At 35.1% G+C, this 19,168-nt stretch overlaps 1 protein-coding gene across 1 annotated transcript in view; it reads right to left on the bottom strand.

The window, feature by feature from the left end:
* The window catches only part of LOC145678597 (aminopeptidase N-like), a 107,897-nt gene extending 100,932 nt beyond the window's left edge, over positions 1-6,965 (bottom strand). Inside the window, exon 1 of the mRNA XM_081748940.1 lies at positions 6,844-6,965. The gene's annotated coding sequence lies outside the window, so the exon portion shown is untranslated. The remainder of the gene's footprint in view (positions 1-6,843) is intronic.
* Positions 6,966-19,168: the final 12,203 nt, after the last annotated feature.

Below are 19,168 nucleotides of genomic sequence, written 5' to 3'. Positions count from 1 at the left end.
TCAAAGGAACACATCTGCTATCTCAGGTTAAAATCGCAAAAAATTGTACTTATTCCCTTTTTCCAATCAGTGGTTCAATTTTAAATGTAATTTAAAAGAAGAATAGAAACCGGTTGGGACATTAGCTGAAAAGGAACTGTATCATGAAGGACCTACTAGTGGGTATGGTGGCAGGAAAGAGAGGGAGGGCGAAGAACACTACAGTTAATGGACGATACGAAAACAAAACAAAAAAGTAGATGTTTGATGACGAAAGCTTGTAAAACATGTAAACTTCTCAGTTGCGAAAAATCACCTATCAATGATGGCTTTATATCTATGATGATTATGGTTGGGTAAACTAAAAAGTGATATTCATAGTGATTAGGGGTTGTCCACATATTACGTAACGCAGTAAAGTGGGAGAGGGTTCGGCCTTGCATTACGAAGTGTGACAAAGGGAAAGACGGGGTTTACGTCTTCGTTTCGTAACGCATGATTTCTTTGTATTTTTTTATTCTTATTGTTATGTTTATATGCAATCTTTCAAACAAATAATTGTATTCAGTTCTTTCCTTTTTTTGTAAATAGATAATTAAATATTTATATTGTTTTGGAAAATTGTGAACATATAGTCTATATAAATTGAATCATGCAGAAGGGATTCGAAGACGCTACTAGACATCACCATGACTGGTGATGAGCCCTGCGTGTATTACAATACAATAAAATTTCGTTTCGTAGCTATCGCAGCATTGCGTTTACAGCACATGTTTTTCTGGAATTAGTTGTTAGTGATCGTAATCAGAGCTTAAAAATACCCTCACGTTCCCACTCGTATCGCTATTTCTGAGAATATTATTTAAAACTTTTGATTTGAATCATTACCCACTCTATTCTTCCAAGGGGTTTCACAGGTTAAGCAGAATACTTCTTTTTCATGAAATAATATTATCCGCGACAGAACGATCCACGATTTGCAGAGCAAAATAAGCCATTAAAAACCTAATTCGTCTGATATTCATTTAGTACTGATTTTTTCGATTTGAATATTTCTGGAGAAATCGAATTTATTTGCATTCTGGGATTGATTTAGTACAAGAATAATTTGGAAAGAAACAAACTGAATTCCAAAGCCCAAAGAAGAGGCTCGAAACCTTGTTCACGAACGAGATGTCCTTGCTCCTTCACGTTTGCATTCACTTTGAATCTGTGGGCGAACGAGGAAGAAAACTTCTTTGCATCGTCGACACTGACGAACTTCAAATACAGAAAGCATCTTGGATCCCGAAAAAAAAAAAAAGTCGATGTCAGTTCTTTAGATTCTGTTTCACCTGCACCATCCAGCAGTATTCCCTCCTTGCTACTCATCGTTGTCCTAAAAAGATTGGTGCGATCTCATTTGGGAAATGACAGCACGAAGACAGTACAGTACAGTAGTGGTACGAGAGACCAGACCACTATGAGCCCTGGGATTATTAAAATTAGGGTATATTAAGGAAGACAAAACAGAAAGATACAAAATATTTGTAAATTCAAAAACTGTATTTCTGGAAAACAACTAAATCAATGAATAATTTTCTTATGAAAGATATTCGGAGCGAATAATGTAGCCAGGAAGGGACACGAACGGAGATTAAGAGATCAAATAATATTACAACAATTAACGTTAACAACAGGGTTAGAATATTAAAATAATGAAATTGGAACTATGTACAGTATTAATTACTAAACGAATGTGATTTCAGCATGGGACGAGGGAATTTTTTCCCAATTAATATTTTGGAAAAATAACTCACTAAAACTTGCTGTGGGTGAATAAATTGAAATAAGAGCAGAATTTTGCAAAATAATTACAATAATTCGTATGTAATCAATTCACATGTAATTACTGGGTAAAATAGTGGAGGATAATTCCTACAGTGAAACCTCTCTTAACGGGCATTTCTTAATAGTTGACATCTTCATAAGAGGACAAAGTTTCTTATTTTTCCATGCCATAAATATGTGTGGTGTGGTGTTATGAGAGAGAACCCTTCCTTTTAGGGACACCTCTCATTTACGGACAAATAATCGGTTCCACCGATATCCGTTTTGAGAAGTTTCACTGTATTACTTAGTTTAATAATAATAATAATAATAATAATAATAATAATAATAATAATAATAATAATAATAATAATAATAATAATAATAATAAATGCCCTAATGTGTGAACTTACTTTATTGAACCTACCACTGCGAAGAGCTATTATTATTATATTATTAGTAGTAAGAGTAGTAGTAGTAGTAACGGTAGTATTACAATAGTTGCGTAACAAAATATACTGTTTTCTTGTTTGTTTGAGTTTGTTTAAAAATTATATCATTATTCTGAGAGCACACCCCCCTTTTATTTTGAACAGCCCCCAAGTAAAAATTTCTGGCGTACTTACTGGTCCCTGCTTCAATGGCAGTTCGCGCCAAATGAGCTTTCTGGTGGACAAACACCATGTGCGTGGGTTTTCTCGGGATCTCCTTTTCCTCCCACTACCTTCATTCCAGTATTTCATTCATTTCTCATTATCAGTCTCATTTAGCCTAGTCGGCATAACCATGGGATGTAAAACTCAAAGATTTCATTTCATTTTTTTCATTAAGTAATTCGTCCGAAGTAGCTATCTAGTAACGAAAAACAATTAAAAATTAGCTTACATATATGGAATATGAGAATAGATACGGTAGTCCCAGTTAAAGTCGCCGTCAGTTATTAAGATGTAAACGAATTTACTACATTAACGGCCTCGGTCAAGGTAATCGTTCCAGCTGTCTATTACCAGGAACAGATTTTAAAAATTCTCTTCCTTTCAGGGGCTGTCGTGCAGAGTAACAAACGCATGCACTAACAACACAACTTTATATGTCACTCTGCATGATTCAAAAATAAATACATTTTTACATTTTTCATTCCTATATTATTATTATGGATTAGGATCAGGAATTAAATGTCTTGCTTTTGGCAGGTATAGGCGTGTTAACCCGTCACGTGTGAACGATAAAGTCCTTCGGCGAACATCCGAGGAATCGGGGAGGAGAAAAAGAATTGGGTAGGGAGGAAGCGGCCTAGGATCATTATATTAGGTACTATCCAGGCATTTGTTTGGTGTGAATTAGGGTTGCCAACTTTCCGGTTTTTGACCGACCTGGCCGGAAATATTCCTGTTATTTTGATTAAAGCCGGTGGCCGGCACAAATTTGATACCAACCAAATGACAGTTTTTTTTTTTTTTTTCAAATTTGTCTAGTTCGAAGCATAGATTTAAAAAGTAACTTTCATTTTGTAAATTCAAAACTGTCACCTTTCACCATCTATCAACGATTAATATATTTTCTTAATCTGTTTAGGTAATTTTAAAGGGATAACAGGAACTGTAACATGGAAAATTTGAAATTTACTTATAAGGAATTTTATACATTTATTGAGAGTGAAAAAAGACTTCTTAAAGCAATTTGCTTTAGTTGAGGTTTAAAAAATAAATTTAATTTTCCACATCTAAAATGGTCACATAAAGGATAATATACTTCTGTTAATCTGTTTCGATAATTTTAAAGAAGTGACAGTTACTGCTAAATACAATAAAATGATCGATGCCAATTTGAGTTTCTCATTTATAGCACAATGTATCTATTAAGCTTATTAGTGAATGTATTGTACTAAGGATATGCAGAATATAGGTGCTGATGCACTTTTGTTCATGATAGTACATTTCTTCCCCCATGGATGGGTCCGAACAGAGATACTTGATACTTAGACCTATATTACAGGGAATTTTGATGGAGTGCCGGCTTTTTACTTTCCAGAGTTGGCAACCCTAGTGTAAAGGAGGAATATATCACTCAGGATGGTTGGCTGAAGAAAACTGTTACAATTTTTCGACCGAATATCTCCACCGGGAATTGAACACTATATTATTAAGATCACACAGAGAGACCTATAAGTTAGTACATTTGTCTGTTACTCCGTTCGGTAACTCTCTGACGGATCCGAATTTTTTAATTCTTTTTTTTTTTTTGCAATAAATAGGTCTACTAGAAGTATTATCTCGGACGAGGTCGTTAATAAAGTCAATTCGTTAACATCTTAACGAATAACGGCGTCTGTTCATACCCTACACACGGAACTATTGCACGTCATTTTCCCCGTTGTCTTTACCAGACTGTATTATTAGTTGGAATGTATGTTCTTCGTACAGGAAGAATAGATTTTTGGAAAGTCTTTCAGTTTTTTTGTCCCTAGGATACGCATTTCAAAGAAAGTGTAATGATAAATTTCCGTAATGTTACCCCCTCCCACCCTGGACCTTCAACCCCCATACCGATGGAAGCTGAACTTGGATTCGCGCTATTTATCTCGGCGATCCTGAAAACTATGAATAAGAGACACAAATATTACTCGTTTTCGATTATTTTTATACGTCACCCTCCTCCTCATTTCAAGGGAGGCACGGTTGTTCAGCGGTAGAGCGCTTATGTCTGGTGCATAGGGTCCTTGGTTCGATCCCCACCAAAGTAAATTTGTGCTGAACAACATCGTGTCCGTGGGTTTTCTCGGAGTACTTCCATTTCCTCCCACTTTCTCATTCCAACAATTCTTTTATCATCATTCACTTGCCTTAATCATCGTCTTCCTTAGTTTAAAGTGAATAATCCTGGGACGTTAAACTGAAATAATTCACTTCACTTCATATATCCCCATTTCACACCACCCATGTCCATGAAGAATGAATTTGGGCTTAAAGTCATAGGGTCGTCACTATTCATATCGGCAACCCTGAAATCATGGATTGGGCACTAAATTTAGACGTTTTCGATTATTTTTATGTGTCACCGCTTACCATTCCACTCCCTTATTCCATGTCGATAGGGAATGATTTTGGGCTTAATGTGTGTCACTATTCTTCTCAGAATCTTTAGAAGTGTCACTATGGATTCGGCACTAATATCGGTCATTTTTTTTATTTTTACATGTAACCTTTTCCCATTCCCATTCCTCACTCTTTCATACCGATGGGTGATGAATTTGGCAACGGAGTGTTGCTATTCATCACAACGACCCCTTAAACTATGGTTTGCGTATTAAAACTGATTGTTTCGATTACTTTTCACTCCCACCTGTCACTCCGTCACCCATACTTCCTCCCTTGCTGAAAATATGGTATAAAAAAACTAAGACCATTATCCACTCATGTACCAAAAATCACCAAAATCGGTTCAGGGGTCTACGAAATGTTAAATATCAAATATCGTTAAATTTATTTTTAATTATTTAGAAGATACTATTGATTAAATTGTCTTTTCCACACATAGAGGGCAAGTGCCCCCTCCCTTCCCTGGGGTCCAAATAACGCCCCTGTAGGGCACCCCAGTCGGGATTGAAACTGGTTGAACTGTATTTCGCGATTCAGCTTGGGGTGGACCGTACGTTTTAAATTACAAATCCCATCGGATTGGACTTTTCAAATTCCGTCCATGCGATCCTCTAATATGATGACAAACATAAATATTTGAATCTATAGCACCGTCTCCTTTAGCCTACCCGGCATAAACGTGGGACGTAAAACTCAAAGATTTCATTTCATTTTTTTTGAATCTATAGCTAACTAACTATCCAACTATATGGCCTATGGCACCCGGAGGTTCAATGCCGCGTTCACAAAAGCTCTCCACTGACTTTTATCCTTAGCTAACTGAATCCAGTTTCTAATTTGTACTCCTATTTCTGCGAGATTCATCTTAATATTGTTCTTCCATCTGCGCCAAGGTCTTCCTAATGGTCGTTTTCCGATTGGACTCCCAGTCAAAACTTCGAAAGTGTTTCTATTTTCCTCCATCCTAGTTATATGTCCTGCTCACCTAAGCCTCCTAGACTTGATGATCCTAACAATGTTTAGTAAACCGTATAAATTATATAGTTCCTTGTTATGAAGTCTCCGCCATTCCCTGAGCTCCTCCGTGGCTAAGCGGTTAGCGAACGCGCCTTTGGCGCTCGAGACCCGGGTTTGATTCCTGGAGGAAGCTCATGTGGTTCGGATTCCACTTTAATCAGTAGGTCCACGTCTCATATAGCCTCGCCTCTGAACGGGACGTAAAAATCAATCAATCAGTCAATCCGTCATTCCCTATTTCCGTTCCTCTTGGGACCAAATATACGTCTCAGGATCTTGTTCTCAAATACTTTTAGACTATGTTCTTCCCTCAGAGTAAGCGACCTTGTTTCGCAACCATACAGTACAACAGGTATGATTAGCGTATCTTAAGCTTTAAATCTCTCGACAGCATTCGCGATGACAAGAGATTTTGAACTGAATAATACGAATTCCCTGCTTTTAGTCGACATTTAATTTCTTCGTGCATATGATTTTCGTCTATTTTGAAACTATAGTTAACATTACATATTCACTTTAAAAGTAGATTCTGATTAATGAGCCGATTGGTTAATAATATTGGCTCCGTACCGTGGGCGTCCGAGGGGGACAGGGTAGAGTCCGGGCCCCTGGCTCACGAAAATGTATACGTAATATAGCAAACCACTTATATTTTTCTATTGGATACCAGAAATACCAGATGTAATATAATAACCATGGAGATGGTCCCACTAAAAAAAAATTCTTCGGGCTCCACTGCTCCGTACTAAGTGGATAAACCAAAACCAATGGTTGGAACATGACCCACGAAGTGCATTGCACTATGATTAAGTGATGTTGCATGACAAGTTCTCCTGAACGTCAAATTAGCATACCAATTTCTGTATTTGTTGAATTCACTATATAAGGTTTGTGAAGTAACATAGAAAGAAGACAAAATTGAAAAAAACGTTCCACTCACCAAGTTGCTTGAATAAAATGATGTATTCTATTATAAGGAAAACTATTCTACTGAATCTATTATAAAAAGTTATAGCACAGCAGAATATATAACTTTCACCTGTTCGTGTGGAGGCAATAACCAAGACTGCGAGGAGTCTATGCTGTAATTACCATCCGAATTGTGTAGTCGTCGCCTCAAGACATGCGCAAAAGTTCTTGATAGATGGCGGCAGAGACAGAGAGAGAAATTGTTCTTGTTACTGGTTGCAATATCAGGGTCAAACCTAATTGCCAATATTTCATCTGGCTTTTTCCTTAATCCAGAAATTGATGCCTTGTTAGGTTATTGGAAACGACTACTGTAATGTGCAGAGATCTGAGTCACATAATGTCATCATATCATGAACCTTCTTTAGATATTTTCTCAGAGCATGTAAAGAAAGAATTCTACCTTAGAGTGAAACGAGAAAAAATGCGAATTTTTAAAACTTTCTTTCTAATAACGTGGAAAAGATGCATTTAGATGTGAACAAGACAGAAGTAAAATTTTTGGGTAATCAGAGTATGCTTCGAGGTGCCGGAAGTGCGATAAAGTTTCATAAATTTGATTTTTTTTTTTTTGTTCTATTTGAGCTTCTTTCACTCTTCTCTTATTTACACTATAAAAACCTTGATTGTACTTGTTATGTCTTGTTATTGATGAAACAGACTTTCAAGGTAGAAAGCAAAGAGAGCTTTAAATGTATTACGAAGTTAAAAAAAAAAAAATAAATCATCAGGTAAAACTCGACTTGCTTAATGACTGTTGATTTTGAGTTCCTTTCAGCAGCAAGGCTATATGAGACGGGACCTACTGATTAACGTGGAATCCGTACTGTATGAGCTTCCGCCGGAAAACGAACCTGGGTCTCCCACGCCAAAGGCGCGTACGCTAACCGCTTAGCCACGAAGGAGCTCTCAACTTGTTTAAAACAAAAAGTTACTGTAAGATGGAACTATTACTCCTTCTTCCCTTTCCCAAATGTTTGTTAATTCAGTAAAAATACATAACAAGTATAATTACAGCTTTTATAGTGCATATAAAAGAAGAACGTAAGAGGCTGAAATACAACAAGAATTTCAAATATATGAAAGTTTATCGTATTTGCGACACCTCAAAGCATGCTCAAATTACCCTAAAATTTTATTTTTGTCTTCTGCACATCTAAATGCATGTTTTCCCCACCATTACAAATAAAGTTTTAAAATTCTCATTTTTTCATTCCATACTGTTCTACATCCGTATTGATTTACCTGGTTTGAGCAAATTCTGGAAGAAATTCTTGATTTTTTTTTTTTTTTCAATTTCAATAACCCAATTAGCTCCCATTTTGTTATAGGCTATATTTACAATTTTCGTAATACTTTAAAACAATTCCAAATAAGTCAAATCATTAATGATTCGCTTCTCATCATGAAATAATAAATTCGTGCCTAGAATTTCAGTAAGCTACATGTTTTCCTGTATTGTCGGTTGTACAATATGTCATCGTACGTAACAATGATAGATAATTTAATATTTGTAATATTTTCCATTCAACTCTACCATAAATAGTGTTGCACACGAGATACGATGCATGTCTCACCTCGTAAAGCAGATGTTCCATGGGCCCCCCTAAAATTGTCACGGTAGGCTTGCAAATGAACTATAATATGGTGATGAACTATAATATGGCTGGATCGGGCCCCCCTAACTTCAGCCGCCCCCTACATTTTTGGGCTGGCTACGAGCATGGTAAGGTGTTTTAAAAAATAAAAATAAAAGACGATCAAGATAATAAATAGTAATAAAAGCATGTGTAATGTTTCATTACGAAGAAGGAAGTAAATTTAATTCCTTTTAAGCTCATCCAATAATCATGTGTGCGAATATATAATTAAAAATTCCCTAAAATAAACGTAGGCACTCAAAATATTTGAAAGGGATTAAATACGCTAGATTTGCTGTGAGTCTATCCTTACATCTTATTAATTTTCTTAGTTCATTTTAGATGTTTACATTTAGAACATTTCTACTACTTTTTACATCACTACAGAATGAACCATACTAGTCTGGTCTGTTAAGGATAAGATCGTGACAGACCAGACACAAGTATGAAACTTGGCAGACTGAAAGTACTTCGGTATTCAATTCGTTTCAGGGTCAGGTGCCAAAATTTTCTGGCCGCCATTTTGAAATATGCCGCCATATTGGATTTTATGTAATGTTCTCTTAAAAGATCATTATCTCGGTAACCAATGGTTCGATTTTGATGATTCTTTTTGTAAATTATAAGTTAAGCCCAAATTTAATCGATTATAACAGTAATAAAGGCAAGAAAATGTGATGAAAACGAGAAAATTAGAAATATTTAAGATTCTATGAAACATATTTACATATGAATGAGTTTTTCCCCTGATTTCCCCTGATTCAAGATCTATTTTATTTCAAACAAAAATTTTCTTGTACGCCTTATATCTGGAGAAATACATGTAATGTAGCCAAACCCAAACAATCACTTACCTCAGTATGATGTGCTTATTCCGTTAAAAAAAAAATAAAACTTGATTTGGGGCCGTTCAAAAATTTTATGGTCCCTGATTCAAGATCTATTTTAGTTCAAAACAAAAATTTTCTTGTACGCCTTATATTTGGAGAACTACATACACTATAGCCAAACCCAAACTATCACTTAACTCAGTATGATGTGCTTATTCCGTAAAAGATAAGGAAAGTTGATTTTGGGCCACTCAAAAATTTTGTAACCCCTGATCCAAAAACAAATATATTTTAATCAAAAATGTTCTTGTACGCCTTGTATCTGGAAAACTGCATATAGTGTAGCCAAATCCAATCTATCACTTAAGCCAGTATGATGTGTTTATTTCATTAAGAAAATAATGGAAACTGGATTTAGGTGCCATTCAAAAATTTTGTGGTCCCTGATCCAAAAACAAATTGTTTGCCAAGATCGCGATCGTTAGATTCATTTTTGGATCATTCCTGTCTTGCTTATGTAATGTAGTGAACCTGTTTGATACTTCATTTATAATTCCATGTCCGTGCCGTACATGGAGTAAGAAATTTTTGTCTTAAACTAGGCCCCCTGGAGCGGCGGAGATCTTCCTTGAGGATGTAGTTGACCCCCTGCCAGGGTGCGAAATCATTTGAAAATGGTGGGGGGAAGAAGTTCATCGATCCACACTAATGCTTCGTGGGCCTCCAAAAAGTTGAAATTTTAATGGATTATTATTATTATTATTATTATTATTATTATTATTATTATTATTATTATTATTATTATTATTATTATTATTATTATTACTACTACTACTACTACTACTACTACTAATAATAATAATAATAATAATAATAATAATAATAATAATAATAATAATAAATGTTCAAACTTGTCGACATTATTATTTAAAAATACTTTAATGCTATTTATCCATTTAAACAAAATTGGTAACATATTTACTGCATTTAATATACACTTCGATGCGTATGGTCCAGGGTTAGAGTCCCGTGGGAGCACAGTACCCTTGTGTTTACCATCGTATTGAAGACTGCATTCACGAAAATAGCGGTAGAGATCTATAAGTCAGAAATAATAGTCCCTGAGAACCGATGACCTAACCAAGCATTAGAACTACTAACTTGAAGCGCTTCACCTGGCCATAGATCCCCATGAGGAGTAGAGTCAGAGCATAGTTTTTATTATTTATGAAATTCCCGATTCTTCACTAAGTATTTAGTATTTCAGTTTGGTCGCTCAGATACCCGGTCACTTATGTAAGTCTAAATAATACTATGTATTTATATTGTATTATTAGCAAGAATATATTATTATAATATAAATAACATATGATTTCAATACAAATACTTGATACACAACAAAAAGCCTCAGTGGTTGAGCGCTCACCTCAGGTGCGTAGGATCCATGGCTGGATTCCAGCTCGCTCCAAATTCTGCTTGTGGTATACAAACAATTGTGTGGGTGTTTTCCCGGGGTCCTCCCGCTTCCTTCCACTATCTTAATCCACCATTATTATCTATCTCATCATGGCCGTCTTCCTTAGCCTTACTGAATATTCGTAGGACGTTAAACCTTAAGAAATGAAAGCACAAAAACAACAATACGATTGATTTGCTTATTTTAATTTAGTGTCCCTTTTCGGCAGCGAAGCTATGAGATGTGGACCTACAGTTTAAGGTGGAATCCGAACCACGGTAATCATTCAATTTTTTGTAAGGAGCTTCCACCTGGAATCGAACCCGGGACCCCGTGCAGCGAAAATGGTGCGCGAATGCTAGCCAGTAGACCAGCGGAGAAAGCCACAATAATACGAGTAATGAATGATTGTGTTACTGTATTTCTAGACCTAAAGTATAGTTTGCAATAACGTATCTTACCTTAGAGAAAAAATTTAAGATTAAACTTCACTTTCTTTCCGTGTGTAACGAGAGTTGAACATGTGATTGCCAGAAGAAACTCACGTATGAGCAGCAGTAACAGCATCCCATAATTTTAAAGGAGATCCACTGAGTTTAATTGTCAATAAAGATTGCTAGGTACTCGCCAACATACGGTTTCTTTCGGAACTTTTAATATAAACAACACTGAATCCACGTTCACAGGCAGCAGTTGATAATGCAAGTTACCGACTTACAACTTGACTTGTACTCTCTCCATTCTGACACTGTAGAACCCCCGTTTGGTATAGTAGCTAGCACGCTTGACTTCGGTTAACGTGGTCCCTGGTTCGATTCCCGGTGGCGTACAGTTGAACGACCAAAGTGGTCGGATTCCATTATAATCAGTAGGTCCACGTCTCCTTTAGCCTAGCAGGCATAACCGTGGGACGTTAAGCTAAATCAAACCAAGCCATTCTAACACTGCAGTACCAGGATTTAATCCAAACAATTGAGCTTCTTTATACACGTCTACGTTACCGTATAAATCACTCATGCTATTACGATCTTTATTTTCAAACACTGAAAAGCACTTTAGGACATCATTAGAAGGAAACCTTCTTTCCACTTCTACTAAACCCTGGATTACCTACCCCCTTATTTGATCAAACTCACTATCATCACTCCCTGTATCAGACGCTTGTCTGCAGTGCACTAATATAAAGACTTTGGTAGACATCATCTTTTATACGCATTTCTCTCAGAGCTTGGATTAAAAATTCAATTTTTGCTCTACTTCATTGTACAAAACTGGTTCCTTTTGCATCGTTTTACTAATATTAGACAGAATGGACGCAATATCCAGAAGAAAACTGAGCAATAGAATGTTCTTTTTCTCCAACAGATTTTTTTATTTTTATTTTTATTTTTGTAAATACCACTCAGTTTAAAACTATCTCTGTTGAAATGGTCAGTATTTTCATACTCCAAAAGTAGGAATTGCATTACACAAGAAAAATGTGTAAAGACTGCAAATAATACATCCTCCTCATTTGAAATCCAACGTATGTGAAACAATCTTTTGATTTTCAGCAGTCCTGTGGCATCTGTGACTGTCGCGATACTTTTAGTTTTGCAGCTGTAGATGACTTACTGAACACATTGTGAAATTCGCCTAACAAACATTCAAAGTTGTGAACAGAATTCACAACACCAAAAACTCTTTCAGATACAAGATCCATTCGATGTGCCATGTAGTGTACTCTAATTAGGCACTGGTCGACATTTCTTCTAATTTGGGCGGTAACACCTTCTTTCTCCCAGTAAACATTACATCCCCGCCCGAACCAAATCCAACAAGCTTTTCTTTAAGATTAAAAATATGCCATATTCGGAAAACGCTTGAATAATTTTCTCTTCAAGGGATTTTGCATCGGCATTTTCTACAGGCACCTACTTATATTTTCATATTAAGGTGTTCCCCCTTACATATTTTGGTGGAGGGGAAACTCAAGTACAAAATTTTTGGTGGGGGGAAATCCCTCCCGTCCCCCCCGGGATTTCGCACCCTGCCCTGCCACTCCCACAAGTTAGGGTCCTACTCTATTGTAATTTTTATTACTTTAATTTTACAATAATATATATTCCATGTCGACTATTCGTTACATTCATTAACTTTCACAGAAGAAATATTTTCATTAATTTATTATATTTACTTAGTATCTATTATTTCTTTATTTACTCCTTCATTAATAATATCATCTCTTTATTATTCTTATTAGTTGTCTTTATTTCTATAAATCAAGTACATGAGTGTTTGAATATACTAGATAGAGAGATAGATAATGTTCCTCTATTCCCTTTCAGAGAGTCGATTTCACAACATTTTTGACTACAGGAAGAACAAACTATAAGTCTTGGCTAGAGGTTTGACCACAGATTTTGGATGACAACAGTTAAACCAACTGATTGGTAAGTATCGAAACAGGTGATAGTAACCAAAATATATAGGAACGCTTGCTAAATTTTTGATTGTGAATTTAATTGTTTTGTTATATCATCGGTTTCGATGCCATTTAGGGATCTGACTGGAACCGAAACATATTTACATCTGGTAGGTTTCAAATTCCATCATTTGCACACAACTAATCCAACTTCTAAGTAATTATTTACCTTGATATTGTTTTAATTTTTCTTCTGAAGTTCTTCCTTGAACTCAATATTTGTGAATGTTTTTCCTAATACTAATGTAACTTCAATATGTTTGCGAATTATTCGTAAATATTTATTTACAGAATTTGTTTTACGTACTCTTTATTTCAACTATTTAGTGTGTACTATTTTTTAAACCAAAGTTTTCTTCTCTCTTTTAATCCAGATTTAGAATACCTCAAAATGTAAAGTCATTATTTCCAATTCTGAAAATCCAACTGTAATTTAAATTCATAATGTGCGTTGAACTCATTCACTGAACTAAGATAAATGCATAAATATGGATACACAACGTATAACAGAAATATTAGGTGGATGAACAATAACATAATAACGAAAAAATACATTGTAATGACCAGTGGCGGCTAATGTTAGAGTTGCAGCATTGCGCAACGACCAAAATATTTCAAGAAAAAAAAATATTATTATCAATAGTAGTAAAGAACAGAAAAAATACTTTTTAATACTCGCATATATACACTTTTAATAACATATTTTTTACTTCTGTAATTGTCGGTTCCGTTAATCCGTTTTAAAAAGCGAAAAATAATCCGTCACAGAGTGTCTCATTTATATTGTGTTGCAGCGAGCATACAACGACCAGATTCCTTCAGCGCGTCAATTGGAGCAAATGTTTAGTCTCCTTTCCCCTATCTCACAAGTAAACCTTACGTTTGGGTGAATCGAGTTGCTGACTGAGACACATATGAGAAAGTAGTACTAAATGTGGTCAGTATTTCAGTGAAGTTGTAGGTGCGAAGCTCCAGGGGTTTAGGAGATACAGCTACCAGAACATCACATGGAAGTACAGAATAGTCTTCATACAGTTGGAGGTAAAAGCTCTGTAAGACCTCTTGTAACGACAAAAGGTAAATAACAAATATATGGGTACATATTAGGACTAGGGGGAAGTCATATAGTAAGGGTATACCTGACGGCGGCCATCTTGAAATCCGCCATTTTGAATTAAGGTTAAGTTTTTAAAATAGGAATAGGGCCATGTGATACATGATTTAAGGCGCAAATTTAATCAGAAAAACAATGGTGACGTTAATTTTGATTTACGCGTAATTGGTAAAAAGTTACAGGGAAATTAAATATTGTTGCATCATATGTATTACTAGTCCTTTAACCCACCTTGTAAATTTTGTGTTAATGATAATAATTAAATAAAAAGCAGGTGGATAAATATTAGGTCTATGGTAAGAGTTGCCTTGATGGCGGCCATGTTCAAATCCGCCATTTTGAATCAGACAAAAGTTTTAAACAAAACGCATAACAGTGACACCTTATTAATAGCAAATTTTACCCTACATCCAACGGTATAACCATTTTTGCTTTATCATTAACCAGCATTTGTTATCGCATAAACAAGTTGCTAATTTAAGGAAAAATGACCAAAGTGGGATTGAGTCATAATTGAACTTGAGTCTTACTTCCAGAAAAGTCCTCAATTAGTACAATCAATATGTAGTTCAGAAAAGAGTACATGACTTGCACAAATGCTTTGGTCACAGTGAGCACACCTGACAAAGGCAATCGAGTTACACTTGACATATTTGTCGTTAACAATTCCGTCAAAGCAGTAGTCGTAAGGAGCGATTCATTTAATTTTGTGCTGGTTAATGATAAAGCAAAAATGGTTATACCGTTGGAGTTATGGTAAAATTTGCTATTAATAAGGTGTCACTGTTATGCGTTTTGTTTAAAACTCTTGTCTGATTCAAAATGGCGGATTTGAACATGGACGCCATCAAGGCAACTCTTACGATAGACCTAATATTTATCCACCTGCTTTTTATTTAATTATTATCATTAACACAAAATTTACAAAGTGGGAAAAGGACTAATACATATGCTGCAACAATATTTAATTTCACTGTAACTTTTTACCAATTGCGCGTAAATCAAAATTAACGTCACCATTGTTTTTCTGATTAAATTTGCGCCTTAAATCATGTATCACATGGCCCTATTCCTATTTTAAAAACTTAACCTTAATTCAAAATGGCGGATTTCAAGATGGCCGCCGTCAGGTATACCCTTACTATATGACTTCCCCCTAGTCCTAATATGTACCCATATATTTGTTATTTACCTTTTGTCGTTACAAGAGGTCTTACAGAGCTTTTACCTCCAACTGTATGAAGACTATTCTGTACTTCCATGTGATGTTCTGGTAGCTGTATCTCCTAAACCCCTGGAGCTTCGCACCTACAACTTCACTGAAATACTGACCACATTTAGTACTACTTTCTCATATGTGTCTCAGTCAGCAACTCGATTCACCCAAACGTAAGGTTTACTTGTCAGAAGCTAAAGGGACTGGTCGTTGCAGTGCTTCTGCAACACAGCACGGTTTCCAGTGAACGAGAAGGTTTTTCGCACTAAATAAGATTTCTGGATTTTATTTCACTACCAATTAACAAATGGAATTTGTTTTCATGCATTCATATTTTTAAATTACGGGACCATACTGAAGCAAGTCAATATAATGACAATTTTAAAAATTGATTGCAGAATTACAAAATAAGAAAGAAATATCTAGTAGAAGAGAAAACAAATGAAAGTAGACCCGCATTTACAAGTTAATTCTTAGCTTATATTAATAACGAAGACTTCTTCTACAGTAATTTGTGAATCAAATATTAATAAGTCAATATGTAGAATCGCTCCCCCCCCCCCCCCGCCTCTGTGGATAGTATTTTAGTATAAACATACTTCTTTTATAAAATAAGTATATTTTATACTCTTGATAATTTCAACATAAAACTGTATGATGGAGAACGCCACATTCAATTTGGGACTAATTAGCAATTATCAGGGGCGTAGCCACGAGGGCGGTCCACCGGGTCCGGACCTCCCAAAAATTTCGAAACTTGACTAACATTTGTAGACTTTTCTAACGAACTATACTTGTTTAACAGAGAAATTATTGATGTAGGCTAAATATTTTATTTTACGCCTCATCATGTATACTTTCTTTTCTTATAAAATAATAATCGTTGTATCATTTTTTCTAAAAATATAGGTGACAGTATGAAAGAATTACTTATCGTCTTTTCGGGTGCAGTATAAGACAGGTTCCATATTATGTAGACGTATTGGTCCTCCCTCAAATACTTTGGACCCCTCCCAGTTAACATTTCTAGGTGTAGAACTGGCAGTGCTGTTTCTTTTGATGTTCTTTGATTTTAGGCTTCTGTTACATGCTGATCCTTCATCTGGCGGGTTTCAAGGTTTCCTTTCCAGAACATATCACATTGATAAGCACTGTTTCGCCTCATGTGGAAGTAAATTGTGTTCATCGTGCATTGCGTAACAACCAAGACGGGTGATTTGGAATGTAGTTTTTTTCTTTTACGCACATGTGTGTGTGTTGATACATGAATATGCGACATTCGGAATTCATATACCAGTACCTCTTTTGTATCAGCTGTTTTGATTTTTAATTATTAGGTTTGTTTTATTGTGTGTGCTTTAATTCTATAAATAACCTACAAATTCTGAATGAATTGTATACCATGACTTATGTAAATAACTTACAAAAACATTGACCAGCTTTCAACTGAGGAAAAGTTTGCAATTAAGGCTTAGACAAAACAAGCAATGGGCAATTCAGGAGAGTGTTCGAAAAAAATCCAGTTTAAATTTACAGGATATCTTATGGCAGTAGTGTTGTTTGCACCAGATACACTTCCTCAATTTATTTTAAATTTTCCTGGATAAACTGTGAATAAAGTGCGTTCAATGTACATTTTTTTATAACACTAATCTCTGCTACGAACACTCTTCAGTAAACGCTGAAGAGGAATTCGGATCACTGTCAGAATGAATTGCTCGCAATAATCTAGAAAAAATATTTAGTGAATAATTTACAAAGCTTCTGAAATTAATATTAACTGTACTATGGCGTCAGCAAAAGACGAAAAGTTTTTTTCCACAAGAGAAAGAATTGACACTTTCAAGGAATTGAACGTCCCAAGAAAGGTTATCGCCATTGGTTATGCTTTCCATCGAAAAGGACGTGACAATAAGAATACCAGAGTTCAACCAGCATGTATTAGACAGATTTGCTCCAATCAAAGAGAGGAGAATGAACTTACTAATTAATTAAGGAGATTAATCGGATAAAATGTTCTGCATTTTTTGTTTTTTTTTTTTTTAAACAGAATTTTATTTAATTTAACATGTCACATAGCATTTGCATCTAAAGTTATGCTGATTAGTCAATGAGTCAACTTTATATCTTCTCTTATCGTTTGTACTGCAACACCCGAAACCACAATCCACCGGCCGCCACTGGTAATGACACTGGAAGTGATGCATCAAAGAGCATGCATTCATGTGTAAAGAGGTAAGGTCGTGACCCTTGTTTAACTATGTAAAGCGGTGTGAATAGAAGCTGTATTCTATACTGGTAGAGCAAGAATTGAATGAACAAAACTTCTTTTAAGCAATAATAATTTTGATTATTACCATAAATTCAGGAGTAGGTGAGTAGTCTGTGAATGAAACTTGATATGATATTACAGTTTTGTTTATCCTAATCGTAGGTATTCCATGTTAGAGGTATCCTTGGTTACTTTTTGCTAATATATTTGTAAATGTCAAAGTAAAATTTGCTCTCTTAAATAATTTTAAAGTTAGTACCGTGGAATTAATATTATTTCCGTGTATTACTATTATTTTAAAGATAGTACTGGGGAGTTCCCAAAACATGTAACGTGGTAGAGGTCTAGGTTGAATCAAGACCAAGTCAGTGTCTAATGTCTTGTGCTACGGACCAGAAATTGCATCTAAACAGCATCTAAAGCCTTTTATGGTTTATGTGAGCTTTTCCGTTTACTTTGACTAAAGTTCTTCTTCCATTTCTTCTATTGTATTTTCCTTCATTTATAGCCGTCCTCTAAATTCTAATGATATTACCTAGAGATGTAAATCGTTAAAACCATTGTTCATGGCAAATTATAAATAAGTCCGAATAACCGCTAATATAACGATGAAGCAAAATGGTGGTCTTTTTTAAATGCCTTTGATGTTTGATCTTAATTATAGATCATTCTGGTTCTTGATGCAGCTCCTGGATCATTATTTATGTATGCTTACATCTTATGATTTGATGGTTTAATTTCGAATATGACAATGGAATAGATACTGATGGATCAAATTTTTGCACAACTGTTGCACAAATGATAATAATTGCATGTCAACACCCAGCCATAATGGTATTATTCATACGTTTAAGAATTTGAAACATTTCAGTAAGGAAAACTCCTAATTCGATATTCCTTGTGAAGGATTGTTTTCATTTTTCTTGCCATAGTATTCTGGTTAAAGGAACATTCTATCCCATTTACCTATCACAATTTAACCCGTAAAGTCGGGAAGGGTAGACACTTGCTTTCATAGTATGTATTGTAAACAGGAAATTAGAGAACTGGAGTGAGAGTTAGGATTAGAGATATGTACAATACACCATTCAACAACGAAATAACTATGGATTAATTTGTAATTAATTCAAATAAACAAGCTAATTATTATTTCTATAATATAAGGCACTCATTTCTTATAGTATAAAAATGTGGTCATTTCCAAATAAAACTTCGATAATTCATGAAGTTACACCTCATTGAGTATTCCTTTAAATGAAAGTATACATACATAACCTCTACAACAATTGAAAGTACAAAACACA

This window comes from Thermobia domestica, chromosome 2 (genome assembly GCF_964235325.1).
Source record: "Thermobia domestica chromosome 2, izTheDome1.hap1.1, whole genome shotgun sequence".
NCBI lineage: Eukaryota > Metazoa > Arthropoda > Insecta > Zygentoma > Lepismatidae > Thermobia > Thermobia domestica.
This window is presented reverse-complemented; position numbering and strand designations above follow the sequence as displayed.